We start from the raw sequence: 17,546 nt of genomic DNA on the forward strand, positions 1-17,546 counted from the left end.
CTTGTCAACACACTCTATGTTAATATATTGTCAACATACTGTATATATTATTACCTTGTCAACGCACTCTATGTTAATATATTGTCAACATACTGTATATATTATTACCTTGTCAACACACTCTGTTAATATATTGTCAATATACTGTATATATTATTACCTTGTCAACACACTCTGTTAATATATTGTCAATATACTGTATATATTATTACCTTGTCAACATACTGTATATATATTGTCAACATACTGTATATAATTATATCTTGTCAACATACTGTATATATTGTCAAAATACTGTATATATTATTACCTTTTCAACATACTGTATATATGAATTTATTGTCAACATACTGTATATAATATCTTGTCAACATACTGTATTTATTAAAACCTTGTCAACATACTGTAAATATGAATATGTTGTCAACATACTGTATATATTAATATACTGTCAACATACTATATATTATTACCTTGTCAACATACTGTATTTTAATACCTTGTCAATATACTGTATATATTAATATACTGTCAACATACTGTATATATTCAAACCTTGTCAACATACTGTATATATTAATATACTGTCAACATACTGTATATATTCAAACCTTGTCAACATACTGTATATCTTAATATATTGTCAACATACTATATATATTAATACCTTGTCAACATACTGTATTTATTAAAACCTTGTCAACATACTGTATTTATTCAAACCTAGTCAACATACTGTATATATTAATACTGTTATATTGCATAGATTGAATAACAAATACATATGTATGGCAGTGGAGATTGTCATAAATATTTTACGCCATGAATCATAAACTGAGATCAGAAGTCATATGCTTTCCCAAAACCCATATCAATATCTGGAGATATATACTATTAAAGGTGGGTAACACTTTACAATAATCCCATATCAGTATCTGGAGATACAGTATATACTATTAAAGGTGGGTAACACTTTACAATAATCCCATATCAGTATCTGGAGATATATACTATTAAAGGTGGGTAACACTTTACAATAATCCCATATCAGTATCTGGAGATACAGTATATACTATTAAAGGTGGGTAACACTTTACAATAATCCCATATCAGTATCTGGAGATATATACTTTTAAAGGTGGGTAACACTTTACAATAAGGTACCTTTTATAAAGCGTTTATAAATGGTTTATAGTTACGTTATTGACGGTTATTTTAAAAAGGGTACCTTATTGTAAAGTTTTACCTAAAGTATATAGTATTTACAGTATGCAATTTCCTTTGTCAATATGCTCCTGTGCGTTCAAATATGAATGCTTTTTATACTGTACACCAGCAAAGATGAATGATTTCTTGCTCATACATGCTGCTGAGAGGGAAAGAAAGCCTGCTGAAATGTTGACAGTAGATTTCAATGTGCTGCAGCAGTGTGTCTCATCTTTCTCCTAGCCTCATGCTCTGTATATAAAGGGTTGAATCCCAAATGGCACCCTATTGCCTATATAGTGCACTACTTTTGACCTGAGTCCTATGGGCCCTGGTCAAAAGTAGTGAACCAAATAGGGAACAGGGTGCCATGTTTGTAGCTCAGCCTTATATACAGAGGAGAGGAGGAATTTACAGCTCTTGTAGCCACTACACTCTATGACTTATTCATATGCTGTGAGCCATCAGTTGACCGTTATACTGATGGGCCGTGAAAATATTGAACAATTCTCTCTCTCTCTCTCTCTCGCTCTCTCTCTCTCTCTCTCTCTCTCTCTCTCTCTCTCTCTCTCTCTCTCTCTCTCTCAAACAAAATTATAATGAATCAAAGCTAAATGTAAATTAAAATGAATAAAAACTCTAACTAAATGATAATGAATCAAGGCTAAAACAGAATGATAATGAATCAAGTCTAAAACAAAATGATAATGAATCAAAGCTTAAACTAAATGATAATGAATCAAAGCTAAATCTAAATTAAAATGAATAAAAGCTCAAACTAAATTATAATGAATTAAGGCATATTGTTTTAGCCTTGATTCATTATCATTTTGTCTAAGCCTTGAATATTTTATCCCCTCTCAAATATTTACTGTGCCTTCAGAAAGTATTCACACCCCTTTACTTTTCCACATTTTGTTGTGTCAGAAAGTGCGATTAAAATTGATTTTATTGAAATGTTTTGTCAATTATCTACTCAAAAAGGTCAAAATGGAAGAAATATTAAAAAAATTAAACACATCTTGATAAATATTCAACCCCCTGAGTCAATACATGTTAGAATCACCTTCGGCAGTGATTACAGCTGTGAGTCTTTCTGGGTAAGTCTCTTTGAGATTTGCACACCTGGATTGTAGAATGTTTGCACATTATTATTTTGAAAATTATTCAAGCTCTGTCAAGTTGGTTGTTCATCATTGCTAGAAAGCCATCAAGATTTTCAGGCAGATTTACAGTTGAAGTCGGAAGTTTACATACACCTTAGCCAAATACATTTAAACTCAGTTTTTCACAATTCTTGACATTTAATCTTAGTAAAAATTCCCTGTCTTAGGTCAGTTAGGATCACCACTTTATTTTAAGAATGTGAAATGTCAGAATAATAGTAGAGAGAATGATTTATTTCAGGTTTTATTTCTTTCATCACATTCCCAGTGGATCAGAAGTTTACATACACTCAAATAGTATTTGGAAGCATTGCCTTTAAATTGTTTAACTTGGGTAAAACATTTCGGGTAGCCTTCCACAAGCTTCCCACATTAAGTTGGGTGAATTTTGGCCCATTCCTCCTGACAGAGCTGGTGTAACTGAGTCAGGTTTGTAGGCCTCCTTGCTCACACACACTTTTTCAGTTCTGCCCACAAATTTTCTATAGGATTGAGGTCAGGGCTTTGTGATGGCCACTCCAATACCTTGACTTTGTTGTCCTTAAGCCATTTTGCCACAACTTTGGAAGTATGCTTGGGGTCATTGTCCATTTGGAAGACCCATTTGCAACTAAGCTTTACCTTCCTGACTGATGTCTTGAGATGTTGCTTCAATATATCCACATAATTTTCATCATCATGCCCTCTATTTTGTGAAGTGCACCAGTCCCTCCTGCAGCAAAGCACCCCCACAACATGATGCTGCCACCCCCGTGCTTCACTGTTGGGATGGTGTTCTGTGGCATACAATTTTCTCCCTTTTTCCTCCAAACATAACGATGGTCATTATGGCCAAACAGTTCTATTTTTATTTCATCAGACCAGAGGACATTTCTCCAAAAAGTATGATCTTTGTCCCCATGTGCAGTTGCAAACCATAGTCTGGATTTTTTATGGCAGTTTTGGAGCAGGTTCAGGTTATTTTTTTTATTTTTTTTATTTCACCTTTATTTAACCAGGTAGGCCAGTTGAGAACAATTTGTCATTTACATCTGCGACCTGGCCAAGATAAAGCAAGCAGTGCTACACAAACAACAACACAGAGTTACACATGGAATAAACAAGTGTACAGTCAATAACACAATAGGAAAAAATAAGTCTATATACAGTGTGTGCAAATGGCTTGAGGAGGATAGACAATAAATAGGCCATAGTAGCAAATAAATGACAATTTAGCAAATTAACACTGGAGTGATAGATGTGCAGATGATGACGTGCAAGTAGAAATACTGGTCTGCAAAAGAGCAGAAAAATAAATTTAAAAAACAATATTGGGATGAGGTAGGTAGATTGGACGGGCTATTTACAGATGGGCTATGTACAGCTGCAGCGATCAGTTAGCTGCTCAGATAGCTGATGTTTAAAGTTAGTGAGGGAAATATAAGTCTCCAACTTCAGCGATTTTTGCAATTCGTTCCAGTCATTGGCAGCAGAGAACTGGAAGGAAAGGCGGCCAAAGCAGGTGTTGGCTTTGGGGATGATCAGTGAGATATACCTGCTGGAGCTCGTGCTACGGGTGGGTGTTGTTATCGTGACCAGTGAGCTGAGATAAGGCAGAGCTTTACCTAGCAAAGACTTATAGATGACCTGGAGCCAGTAGGTCTGGCGATGAATATGTAGCGAGGGCCAGCCGACGAGAGCATACAGGTCGCAGTGGTGGGTGGTATATGGGACTTTGGTGACAAAACGGATGGCACTGTGATAGACTGCATCCAATTTGCTGAGTAGAGTGTTGGAGGCTATTTTCTAAATGACATCGCAGAGAAGTCGAGGATCCGTAGGATAGTCAGTTTTACAAGGGTATGTTTGGCAGTGTGAGTGAAGGAGGCTTTGTTGCGAAACAGGAAGCTGATTCTAGATTTAATTTTGGATTGGAGATGTTTAATATGAGTCTGGAAGGAGAGTTTACAGTCAAGCCAGACACCTAGGTATTTGTGGTTGTCCACATATTCTAAATCAGAACCGTCCAGAGTAGTGATGCTAGTCGAGCAGCTGGGTGGGGGCAGTGAATGGTTGAAGAACATGCATTTAGTGTTACTAGCGTTTAAGAGCAGTTGGAGGCCACGGAAGGAGAGTTGTATGGCATTGAAGCTCGTTTGGAGGTTTGTTAACACAGTGTCCAAAGAATGGCCAGATGTATACAGAATGGTGTCATCTGCGTAGAGGTGGATCAGGGAATCACCAGCAGCAAGAGCGACATCGTTGATGTATACAGAGAAAAGAGTCAGCCCGAGAATTGAACCCTGTGGTACCCCCACAGAGACTGCCAGAGGTCCGGACAACAAGCCATCCGATTTGACACACTGAACTCTATCTGAGAAGTAGTTGGTAAACCAGGCGAGGCAGTCATTTGAGAAACCAAGGCTGTTGAGTCTGCCGATAAGAATACGGTAACTGACAGAGTCGAAAGCCTTGGCCAGGTCGATGAAGACGGCTGCACAGTACTGTCTTTTATCGATGGCGGTTATGATATCATTTAGTACCTTCAGTGTGGCTCGGAAACCGGATTGCACAGAGGAGAAGGTACAGTGGGATTCGAAATGGTCGGTGATCTGTATATTAACTTGGCTTTTGAAGACTTTAGAAAGGCAGGGCAGGATGGATATAGGTCTGTAACAGTTTGAGTCTAGAGTGTCACCCCCTTTGAAGAGGGGGATGACCGCGGAAGCTTTCCAATCTTTAGGGATCTCGGACAATATGAAAGAGAGGTTGAACAGACTGGTAATAGGGGTTGCAACAATGGCGGCGGATAATTTTAGAAAGAGAGGGTCCAGATTGTCTAGCACAGCTGATTTATACGGGTCCAGGTTTTGCAGCTCTTTCAGAACATCTGCTATCTGGATTTTGGTGAAGGAGAAGTGGGGAGGCTTGGGCAAGTAGCTGTGGGGGGTGCGGAGCTGTTGGCCGGGGTTGGGGTAGCTAGGAGGAAAGCATGGCCAGCCGTAGAGAACTGCTTATTGAAATTCTCGATTATCGTGGATTTATCAGTGGTGACAGTGTTACCTAGCCTCAGTGCAGTGGGCAGCTGGGAGGAGGTGATCTTATTCTCCATGGACTTTACAGTGTCCCAAAACGTTTTGGAGTTAGAGCTACTGGATGCAAATTTCTGTTAGAAAAAGCTAGCCTTTGCTGTCCTAACTGACTGTGTGTATTGGTTCCTAACTTCCCTGAAAAATTGCATATCACAGGGACTATTCGATGCTAATGCAGTACGCCACAGGATGTTTTTGTGCTGGTCAAGGGCAGTCAGGTCTGGAGTGAACCAAGGGCTGTATCTGTTTTTAGTTCTACATTTTTTGAAAGGGACATGCTTACTTAAGATGGTGAGGAAATTACTTTTAAAGAACGACCAGGCATCCTCTACTGACAGGATGAGGTCAATATCCTTCCAGGAAACCCAGGCCAGGTTGATTAGAAAGGCCTGCTCGCAGAAGTATTTTAGGGAGCGTTTGACAGTGATGAGGGATGGTTGTTTGACCGTGGACCTTTGCTATTGTTCTGGGATTGATTTGCATTGATTTGCAAAGTACGTTCATCTCTAGCAGACAGAACGCGTCTCCTTCTTGAGCGGTATGACGGCTGTGTGGTCCTATGGTGTTTATACTTGCGTACTATTGTTTGTACAGATGAACGTGGTACCTTCAGTTGTTTGGAAATTGCTCCCAAGGATGAACCAGACTTGTGGAGGTCTACAATTTTCTTTCTGAGGTCTTGGCTGATTTATTTAGATTTTCCCATGATGTCAAGCAAAGAGGCATTGAGTTTGAAGGTAGGCCTTGAAATAGATCCACAGGTACACCTCCAGTTGACTCAAATGATGTCAATTAGCCTATCAGAAGCTTCTAATGCCATGACATCATTTTCTGGAATTTTCCAAGCTGTTTAAAGGCACAGTCAACATAGTGTATGTAAACTTCTGACCCACTGGAATTGTGATCCTGTGAATTATAAGTGAAATAATCTGTCTGAAAACAATTGTTGGAAAAATGACTTGTGTCATGCACAAAGTAGATGTCCTAACCGACTTGCCAAAACTATAGTTTGTTAACAAGAAATGTGTGGAGTGGTTGAAAAACGAGTTTTAATGACTCCAACCTAAGTGTATGTAAACTTCCGACTTCAACTGTAAATCAAAACTATAACTATGCAACTACGGAACATTCAATGTCATCTTGGTAAGCAACTCTGTTGTCTATTTGGCCTTGTGTTTTAGGTCCTGCTGAAAGGTGAATTTGTGTCCCAGTGTCTGTTGGAAAGCAGACTGAACCTGATTTTTGTCTTGGATTTTGCCTGTTCTTAGCTAAATTCCGTTTCTTTTTATCATGAAAAACTCCCTAGTCCTTGCCAACGACAAGCATACCTATAACATGATGCAGCCACCACCATGCTTGAAAATATGAAGAGTGGTGCTCAGTGATGGGTTGTGTTGGAGTTGCCCTAAACATAACGGTTTGTATTCAGTCCATAAAGTAAAACATTTTGCCACATCTTTTGCAGTTTTACTTTAGTGCCTTTTTGCAAGCAGGATGTATGTTTTTAAATATTTTGTATTCTGTACAGGCTTCATTCTTTTCACTCTGTCATTTAAGTTAGTATTGTGGAGTAACTACTATGTTGTTCATCCATCCTCAGTTTTCTCCTGTCACAGCCATTCAACTCTGTAACTGTTTTAAAGTCACCATTGGCCTCATGGTGAAATCGCTGAGCGGTTTCCTTCCTCTCACGTATCTGAGTTAGGAAGGACGTGTCTATCTTTGTAGTGACTATGTGTATTGGTACACCATCCAAGTGTAATTAATAACTTCACCATGCTCAAAGGGATATTCAACGTCTTCTTTTGTTGTTTTTACCCATCTACCAATAGGTGCCCTTCTTTGTGAGGCAGTGGAAAACCCACCTGGTCTTTGTTGTTGAATCTGTGTTGGAAATGCACTGTTCGACTGAGGGACATAATATATAAGTGTGTGGTATAGAGTTGAGGTAGTCATTCAAAAATCATGTTAACTGTACCTTTCAAGCCTCTAGTCAACAGAACTGTATCTCTTCTCATGGAGCAAGGTTGAAGTCAATTTCATTTCAATTCCTGTCAAATCAGGAATTACACTGACATTCACATTCAGATTCTCTTCAGTGCTTCTTAATGAGAAGCATTTTGAATTGGAATTTTGTTTACTTTCTGAATTGACTGGAATTGAAATGGAATTTACCCCAACCCTGTCATATAGCATAGCTCCCCTTAGATTTGATGCTACTATGACTTTCATTTCCATCATACAGTACATTTTTATTCACTTTTACACAAAATAGAAAAAGTGGTTTACCGTAAGTAGGAGCAGTAAGATTTGTTTTATATGTTTTCTCTATAATACATTGTATGCTGCATATTAAATCTATGCAAGTAACAGCAGGGAGTCCAGGTCACGTGTGGAGTACAAGGATCATTATTTTTTATGTTTCTGCTTGATACCCCTTCTATCTAACTATATCCAAGGGGGCACAGATATTAAATTATTAAACAGGAATTCTCCCTCTGTAAGATATCATTGAATAACTTAAAATTCTAGACTTCATGTTCAAAAGCATTGTGCTGCGTATACTGTAACGTATTCAGAATGAAAGGTTCCACTGATGAAGTTTTCAATAAGTGTAATACTTTACAATAAGTAACACATTTACACATGTAGGACCAGTTTCACAGACAAGGCTTAGATTAAGCCAGGAGTTCGGCCTTAATGTGTATTAGTTAAACTAGGACATTTAAGTATCTTTCATGAACGTGGCTTAAATGTGGCTTAGTTAGTTGGAGACTATGGAGTCATGGAGTAAGGTAAATAAGCCTAAATGAGAACACCTATGTTAAGCCTGATTAGGTTAAGTATGAGCACACGCTGTTGATTTCCTCTCTGAAACTGAGCAACAATGTTTGAAAACTCTAAATTGGGAGTGCATACATTGAACATTGATGGTAAACCAGTTGTTATGGTTACGGTACTCCTCAGCATCAGGAGTTGATGGTAAACCAGTTGTTATGGTTACGGTACTCCTCAGCATCAGGAGTTGATGGTAAACTAGTTGTTATGGTTACGGTACTCCTCAGCATCAGGAGTTGATGGTAAACCAGTTGTTATGGTTACAGTACTCCTCAGCATCAGGAGTTGATGGTAAACCAGTTGTTATGGTTACAGTACTCCTCAGCATCAGGAGTTGATGGTAAACCAGTTGTTATGGTTACAGTACTCCTCAGCATCAGGAGTTGATGGTAAACCAGTTGTTATGGTTACGGTATTCCTCAGCATCAGGAGTTGAAGGTAAACCAGTTGTTATGGTTATGGTACTCCTCAGCGTCAGGAGTTGACGGTAAACCAGTTGTTATGGTTACGGTACTCCTCAGCATCAGGAGTTGATGGTAAACCAGTTGTTATGGTTACGGTACTCCTCAGCATCAGGAGTTGATGGACACTTCATGGGAACATGACATCCATCTAACCAGCCAATCACTCCTGGGAAGTGCCCATATTCACAGAATTGCACTTTATAGTTGGCTTGGCCAGCAGCATCAGGGATATTTATTGTAGAGACTCCTCAGTTCACAAAATGGCCCCTGCAGACTTTGAACTATTCTACACAAGGTTGCGTCACTGGCACCACACAAATCAGCAGTTTCATGATGAAAGATTCCAGATGCCAAAAACCTCAAAGTGATCAGAACTTGGAGAGAATTGGGTAATGGCTTTCCTCTTTGAGACAGAGAGGAAATTCTAGGCTCAAGCAAAGATATTATCTCCAATACATTTTCTTTGTACATACGAAAGCGGTCTCGAAAAGCTATTTCATCAAAGTATAATTTAATGGATTACTCCTATTCACAAGTACTGGTCTGGCTGTCCTCTGTAGTGCGTGTTGGTCTTCATTTAGACATTACAAATAGTCCAGGCTCCCTCACAAACAGCACTAAGCAGAAGTTAAACCTGCCTTTTTGAAAGATTAATTTAAGCTTCAATTTAGTCCTAGAGTAGCTCTCATCCTCCCTCTTGCAATCGACTTTGTTTAATCCAGAACAGGCTAAATCTACGACTATTTTAAGATAAGTCTGTGCAAGTCTCTTTGAGTTAAGACAGCTCAAAACAGGCATTTTAGTCTGAGGCTTAATCCTTGTGTGTGAAACCGGCCTGTAAATCAACGGTCAGTCCTAAGCAACTGTAGCCTACTGATCGAATTTTTCGAAATAAAAAGGATTTATTTTTTGTCCACAGGAGACGTCTTAATCACAAGACCATGATACATTGTTACCCTTTCATAATTACCCCAAGTGGTCTTAGCTACAACACTAATTGATGAGATCTAATTATCAAAGGACAACACAATTAGGCTACACGCCTCCTTGATAAAATATGTTCTGAACTGACCTATTCAAAGTGATGTTTCTATAAAGTGATGTTTTCTCCACTGACTTTTATTTAACCTATATTTATTTGTATTTGTTTTCATTATGGATCCCCATTAGCTGCTGCCAAAGCAGCAGCTACTCTTCCTGGGGTCCAGCAAAATTAGGACAGTTTGTACAGTTAATACAAAATTGATACAGGTAAGTCAATCTTAGATGTTAAGTCCCCTATTTGAGAGGTTCTGGACTGGTTCCGACAGGGTTCCCGAGTGGCGCAGCGGTCTAAGGCACTGCATCTCAGTGCTAGAGGTGTCACTACAGACCCTGGTTTGATCCTGGGATGTATAACAACCGACCGTAATCGGCAGTCCCATAGGGCGACGCACAATTGGCTCAGCATCATCCGGGTTAGGGGAGGGTTTGGTCGGGGTAGGCTGTAATTGTAAAATCTGAATTTGTTCTGAACTGACTTGCCAAGTTAAATAAAGTTTCAAGTGCTCTGTGGAAGTTGTAGGGTCCAGTGCCTTATAGCGCCAGGAAGCCCCACCTGTCTGCTCTCCTCCACCACTCTGTCAATGGACCTGAATTCAAGTGCCAGGTTTCACACCCCACATTTGCGTAGGGAGAGACGTCACATTTTCTGGCCTTTCCTGACAAAACCCAGCCTGGGAGACTACATGTGAAAGGTGACAGTCTAGCAAATTGTAGCGGCCGTTGAAGGGAGTAGACCAAGGCGCAGCGGGTTGAGTGCTCATTTTTAACTTTTATTGAACACGTAAACAAAACAAGAAACGAACGACAGCTTAACAGTTCCGTCAGGTACAAAACACTAGACTGAAAACAACCACCCACAAACACAAACTGAAAAACCTCTACTAAATAGGACCTCCAATCAGAGGCAACAAGAAACAGCTGCCTCCAATTGAAGGTCAAACAAAAACCCTAAACATAGAAATAGAAAAACTAGACACGGACATAGAAATATACTAACATAGAACATAAACCAAAAACCCTGAAACACATAAAACAAACACCCCCTGCCACGCCCTGACCAAACTACAATAACAAACAACCTCTTTTACTGGTCAGGACGTGACACAAATCCAGAAATCGTCGTTTCATCCTGCTGTGATTCTCCGCCGGATTTAGAGCTCTCAACATGAAAAGATACTAAATCATTTTGTAGAATTGAAATTCGATCCCTTTCTCTTGGTCAGAGAGGGACGAAATCTACACAACACTAAACAATACATTAATTGGAGTATAACGGTGACAAACGGCAGTCCCAACACCTTACCACTGCTACATCTGGCTATTAGCAGGGCCTTGTCTGGCAGTGAAACAGTTCATTCAGCCTCATTTACTGCCTTTTAAAAAACATAGCTGATATGGCTGAGTTGCTTAGACAAATGTGGTTTCTACTGACAATTGAGATGTACAAACTATGGCATAAGGGGACGACAAGCGGATAAGAGGCAAGCCATAATTTCGAATAAGTAATTAATGAGCAAGCTAGGACGGACATAGTCAATATAACTATTTGTTCAGACGTTATTACAGTATTCTTCCTGTACAGGAAGTCAGAACTGCAGGATAAATATAGTGGGCATATAAGCAGACAATGAAAGCCCTTACAATATTCAATGATGACATTTCTCTAAAACAGGCTATAGGCTACATGTGCCCCACCAAGTCAGAACAGTAGGCTAAATTATGAGGGGAAATGGGCCAAAGTATTAGGGTGAGGGACATGTGCTACTAACAGCTTGCTACACAACATATACTTAGTATTACTTTCTTAGCAACAGTATACATTTCTCCCTTGCATATTACATAATTTATGCAGCAGCGTACTGTACATACATTTTTGGACTCACCTTGTTGTGCTGGGCTCAGTTGAACAGGAAGGTGGCGCAGCGGTCCTTCGTGGGCAAATGTTGTCATCAAAGTCTGGCATTCTCTGAAAAACACAAGGTCAAATCATGACGTTAGTGATCTTCAGGTCAGAGCTCTAGAAAGAGGCCCGAATTTCCGAGTTGGATGACCGTTTATAACTTATTTGCCCAGTCGAAGCTTGTTTTTTTCCCAGAGTTCCCAGTTGTCTTGAACTCACTGAAGTCTGTTCTGAGTTTCCAGGTGTTCTGAAAGCGGCAGAAGTCATGCTGGATTGACAGCATGGCCAATGTTGAATGTTTATCCTTTTAAGCTTGGAAAAGAGACCGTTAAACACAGATTTGGACCACACACCCACTCCACTGAATAGCAGGCTAGTGATTGCTTTGCAATGCTTGCAGTTAGCCACTGATTCCTTCCAAACCACTCTTTGATGAATTTGCGATTTACAACTTGTTGTGTAATGTTTATGTCCAATGGCCGATGAGCACCGATACATTTTATCTATAATTTCTCTTCATTATTTCTCTTCATATGACAAGGATTGAAAAGGATTTGCCAGTAGATTGTGGACTTGATTCATGATGAGGACTGCTAGCATGCTAGCTAAGATTTTGAAAGTATGATGTTGACATGGTCGGTCCAATCAAAGCTACTGTAGATATAACGTGATATGACGTAATTTTATCTGTGGCCAATAATCTTGAGCCTTTTTGGATGGGCACTTCTAATGTAACTCTATGGCAGCACCCAAGGGGCTTGAATTTTCTCCCCATAGATTTTACGGCGACGTAGTGTCCCTATGAGTGACAGAACACTGAGGCAATCACAGCGCAACTACAGAACATTACCAACCCCTACGCTCCGTATTTTCCGCTGGTTGCCCCAACACCACAGAAAGCACTGACCAAGGTTGAAACACCTGCATTTTGGAGCTACATTACTCAAGAAAGCAAAAAGAGACCATATTTGTATGTGGCTTTATTAACTAATTCATTTGTCATTTTTTTACATTGTTTGTGACACGTATTAATGCCAAAACAACATGCAAAACAAGCACCAAACAGTTATTGTTTTGCTAAACAGCTGGGGCTCAAAACAGGTGGGAATCTGCCCCACCTGCCCTGAATGACAGGTTAAATCTTGTAGTAAGTTGTTTATGATTTGATTACTGTTATATTTAGAAAGCAGTTAAGTCATTCCAAGCCCATTACCCCCACTTTTGTTGAATAGGGGGAAAAAACAATATATATATATATAATGTTTTGATTGATATTTTTATTTATTTTCATATTTGTACTAAGTACTTGAGGTTGTGTCCTCAAAAGTGACTACACCTCACCAATTTATAAGATTTTTTCCCCTGAAAGGTGAATTCCAGACATTTCAAGAACTATCCAGCATTACCAGTTATTGTTTATGGCCATCTCAGGAAACATAATTACTTTTGTCTATTTAGGCAGAACTATACATTTTGCCATAACATTCAAGAGGAACACATTCTTATTTACAATGACGACCTGTTACAGTACCTAGCATTAGTGACCCAACGGTAATAGAATTGCCTAAGAAAGTGTACAAGTGAGAATATTCTCTTAAACTACATAAAACTGAAGCTGAAAACTGAATCTGAAAAAAGCAATAGACTGTAAATACAATGGATCTGAAACTGAATTGTAATGATATCACTTTATTATCGATACATTTTCCTACCTTAAAACAAACAATACCACATTCTAACAGTGTTATCTGTTAAGCTGTCAAGATAAAGAGCAGGCAAGCTAATACAATTAACTCCAATGAATATATTGCACTATCCTCAATTACCAATTTTATTCCTGCAGGAGTCAAGGACGACTTCTTCTCTAATCACTAGGCTACCTGGGGTGGCAGGTAGCCTAGTGGTTAGAGCGTTGGGCCAGTAACCAAAAAGAGGCTGGATTGAATCGCCAAGCCGACAAGGTAAAAAAATCTGTCCCCGGTAGACTGTCATTGTAAATAAGAATTTGTTCTTAACTGACTTTCCTAGTTAAATAAAGGTACAATTATCATTGTTTTTACTCCCCGTGACACAACATGACAGAAGTCCAGAGCTGGGCTAGCTACTGACATTATCATCCAAGATTTACCTCGATGAGAGGCTGTGTCACGTCCTGGCCAGTAAAAGGGGTTATTTGTCATTGTAGTTGGTCAGGGCGTGGCAGGGGGTGTTTGTTTGGTGTGGTTGGGTATTGTGGGTTTAAGTTCTAGTTTTCTTATTTCTATGTTTATCTAGCTTTTCTAGTTCTATGGGAGTTTTGTCAATGACCTCCAGTTAGAGGCAGCTGGTTGTTGTTGTCTCTAATTGGAGGCCATATTTAGTTGTGTTTGTTTTCACTGGGTTTTGTGGGTGGTTGTTTTTAGTATAGTCTATGCACCTTACTGGACTGTTTTCGTCATTTGTTTTGTGTTGATTAAGAGTTTTCTTTAATAAATAAGAGGATGAGCACTTTACCCACTGCGCTTTGGTCCCCCTTCAATGACGAGCGTTACAGAACCACCCACCAAAGAAGGAACAAGCAGCGGAGGAAGGAGCAGCAAGAGAGCTATTTGGAGTCCTGGACATGGGAGGAGATCCTGGATGGTAAAGGACCATGGCACCAGGCTGGGGAGTACCAGCGCCCGAAGGAGGAGCTGGAGGAAGCTAAGAGGGAATGACAGAGGTATGAGGCATTATATCCTCCATTTCAGGAGGTGAGGAGGCAGCCCCCCAAAACATTTTGGGGGGGGCATACGGGAAGTTGGGCTGAGTCAGGGGGGAGCCCTGACCTAACTTCCCGGGCGTACAGGGGAGAGCCGTGGAGCAAAGAGGAGCCAGTCAAGGAATCAAGCGAGGAGCTTGACGCGAGATTCCAGAGAGAGGTACTGGTGGAAAGGGCACGAAGGAGCACCTGTGCTTACTATGGGGAGCAACGGAGCAAGCAAGCACCGTGTTATGCGGAGATACGCACGGTATCGCCAGTGCGCAGCTACAGCCCGGTGCGCTTGGTGACAGCTCCTCACAGGTGTCATGCTAGAGCCAGCATTGAGCCAGGACCGGTGATGCAAGTTGCAAGCATCAGACCGCCGGTGAGGGTTCATGGCCCAGTGTATCCTATTCCTGCTCCTCGTACCCTTCCTCCAGTGCATCAGCCCAGTCTAGTGTGTCCTGTTCCTGCTCTCCGCACTAGCCTTGTGGTGCGTGTTACTAGTCTGGCGCCTCCAAAGCCAGTCCCACGCATCAGGCCTCCAGTGCGCCTGCCCAGTCCAGTACATCCTGTTCCTGCTCTCCGCACTAGCCTTGTGGTGCGTGTTACTAGTCTGGCGCCTCCTAAGCCAGCCCCACGCATCAGGCCTCCAGTGCGCAGTCCCAGTCCAGAGCTTCCGGCGACAGTTCCCCGTCTAGAGCTTCCGGCGACAGTTTCCCCCGTCCAGAGCTTCCGGCGACGGCCTACAGTCCGGAACTGACAGAGACGGCCTACAGTCCGGAACAGACAGAGACGGCCTACAGTCCGGAACCAACATAGACGGCCTACAGTCCGGAACCGACAGAGACGGCCTACAGTCCGGAACCTGCAGAGACGGCCAACTGTCCGGAACCTGCAGAGACGGCCTACAGTCCGGAGCCTGCAGAGACGCTCCTCAGCCCTGAGCCTCCAGCGACGCTCCTCAGCCAGGAGCCTCCAGCGACGCCCCTCAACCAGGGGCCTCCAGAGACGCTCCCCAGCCCGGAGCCTCCAGCGACGCTCCTCAGCCAGGAGCCTCCAGTGACGCCCCTCAGCCCGGGGCCTCCAGCGACGCCTCTCAGCCCGGGGCCTCCAGCAACGCTCCCCAGTCAGGAGCCTCCAGAGACGCTCCCCAGCCCGGAGCCTCCAGCAACGCCTCTCAGCCAGGGTCTCCAGCGACGCCTCTCAGCCCGGGGCTTCCAGCGACGCCTCTCAGCCCGGGGCCTCCAGCGATGCCGCGCAGCCCAGAGTCTGCTGAACAGGAGCTACGGCCAGAGCCACCTCCGTGGTGGGAGGATTACATTTTTTGTCATCTTTGAATATGTTTTAGTTTGATTTGACGGTGGCTTCCCTCCCTTTAGGTTTGGGGTTGTTTTTGTGGGTTTTGTTTTGAGGTGCATTCGGGGTCTGCACCTTTTGGGGAGGGGTACTGTCACGTCCTGGCCAGTAAAAGGGGTTATTTGTCATTGTAGTTGGTCAGGGCGTGGCAGGTGGTGTTTGTTTTGTGTGGTTGGGTATTGTGGGTTTAGGTTCTAGTTTTCTTATTTCTATGTTTATATAGCTTTACTAGTTCTATGTGAGTTTTGTCAATGACCTCCAGTTAGAGGCAGCTGGTTGTTGTTGTCTCTAATTGGAGGCCCTATTTAGTTGTGTTTGTTTTCACTGGGTTTTGTGGGTGGTTGTTTCTAGTATAGTCTATGCACCTTGCTGAACTGTTTTCATCGTTTGTTTTGTGTTGATTAAGTGTTTTCTTTAATAAATAAGATGATGAGCACTTTACCCGCTGCGTTTTGGTCACCCTTCAATGACGAGCGTTACAGGCTGGCTGTACCTAGCCTACTCACTTGCCGTTTCTCCCAATATGCTACAGTATGAAGATAAAATGACTTTGTGTGTGTGTGTGTGTGTGTGTGTGTGTGTGTGTGTGTGTGTGTGTGTGTGTGTGTGTGTGTGTGTGAGAGAAAGGTTCAGCCTGGAATTCAATCCAATCTGCGTTATAGCGCATTTGACATTTAAAGGTAATATGCAGTATTTACTGTGAATGCTTCTCTGTGGATGCTTCTCTGTGGATGCTTCTCTGTAGATGCGGAAACATTGCCTTGGAAAGGTGCATAGCTAACAAAGCCAATGGAATTGAATCCCGGCCTCGGTCTTTAGTATTTGACAAAAGAAGTTGTACAGAGAAATGCTATGAATTAGCTATGATATCTATTTTTTACCAAACTGTAATTTCTGTAATACATGTTGTAATAGATTCTCGGTATTGTTCAAGACACGTGCCATGTGTATGAATGCTGTATGCTCTGGTTGAGTTCATATGCATGAAGTCCAGGCAGGTCAGAGAGCAAATAATCAAAATGCAACACATTTGTAATTCACACTCTCTCTATCTTTCTTTCTCTTTTTCTCTCTTTCTCTCTCTCTCTCATCCAATTAGTAAAAAGTACAGTTGCTTGATAGTGATCTAACAACACACTGACAATTTAAATACAAAAATCTGTCTTTTGAGGTTATTTGAAACAACTCCAAACATCGAGTCTCAAAGAAAAAAGTTAGTTTATGAAAATAGGCTTCCTCTCACTGACTGAGTCACTATACTCTCTGTAGTACACTATATAGGGGATAGGGGGACAAGTGGGACTCTGAACGTCAGGAGGGAAAAATGTATGAAAAAATTACATTTAATGTGCAGTTTGTGTCTGGGCCTGCATCTGAGGTTTTTCCTTGAATTAATACTAAGACACTTAGTAATATAGTTTATTAATAATGGTGGACGGCCAAGCCAAGGCAAGGACACGGGGCAATGGGAGTTTATTAATGACAGTGGACGGCCAAGCCAAGCCAGGGAAAGGACACAGGGCAATGGGAATTTATTTTAGGCTCCTGTCAGAGAAACCCTAAACACGGTAATGATTTAAGTATTATCAATATCCTCAGTGACAAATATTATTAGATAAAATTATAGAAAGAAAGAAGTCAAGAGTATCCCGGATCAGTGTTGATCTACACCTCATGAAGCAGCTCAAGCATTACACGTCTAGTCACTAACTTCAAACAGAACATAGTTCTTACCTGTCAAAGGTATCCCGCTGGTTATTGCATCCAGACGGTCTT

The sequence above is a fragment of the Salmo trutta genome, chromosome 13, assembly GCF_901001165.1.
Source record: "Salmo trutta chromosome 13, fSalTru1.1, whole genome shotgun sequence".
Taxonomy (NCBI): Eukaryota; Metazoa; Chordata; class Actinopteri; order Salmoniformes; family Salmonidae; genus Salmo; species Salmo trutta.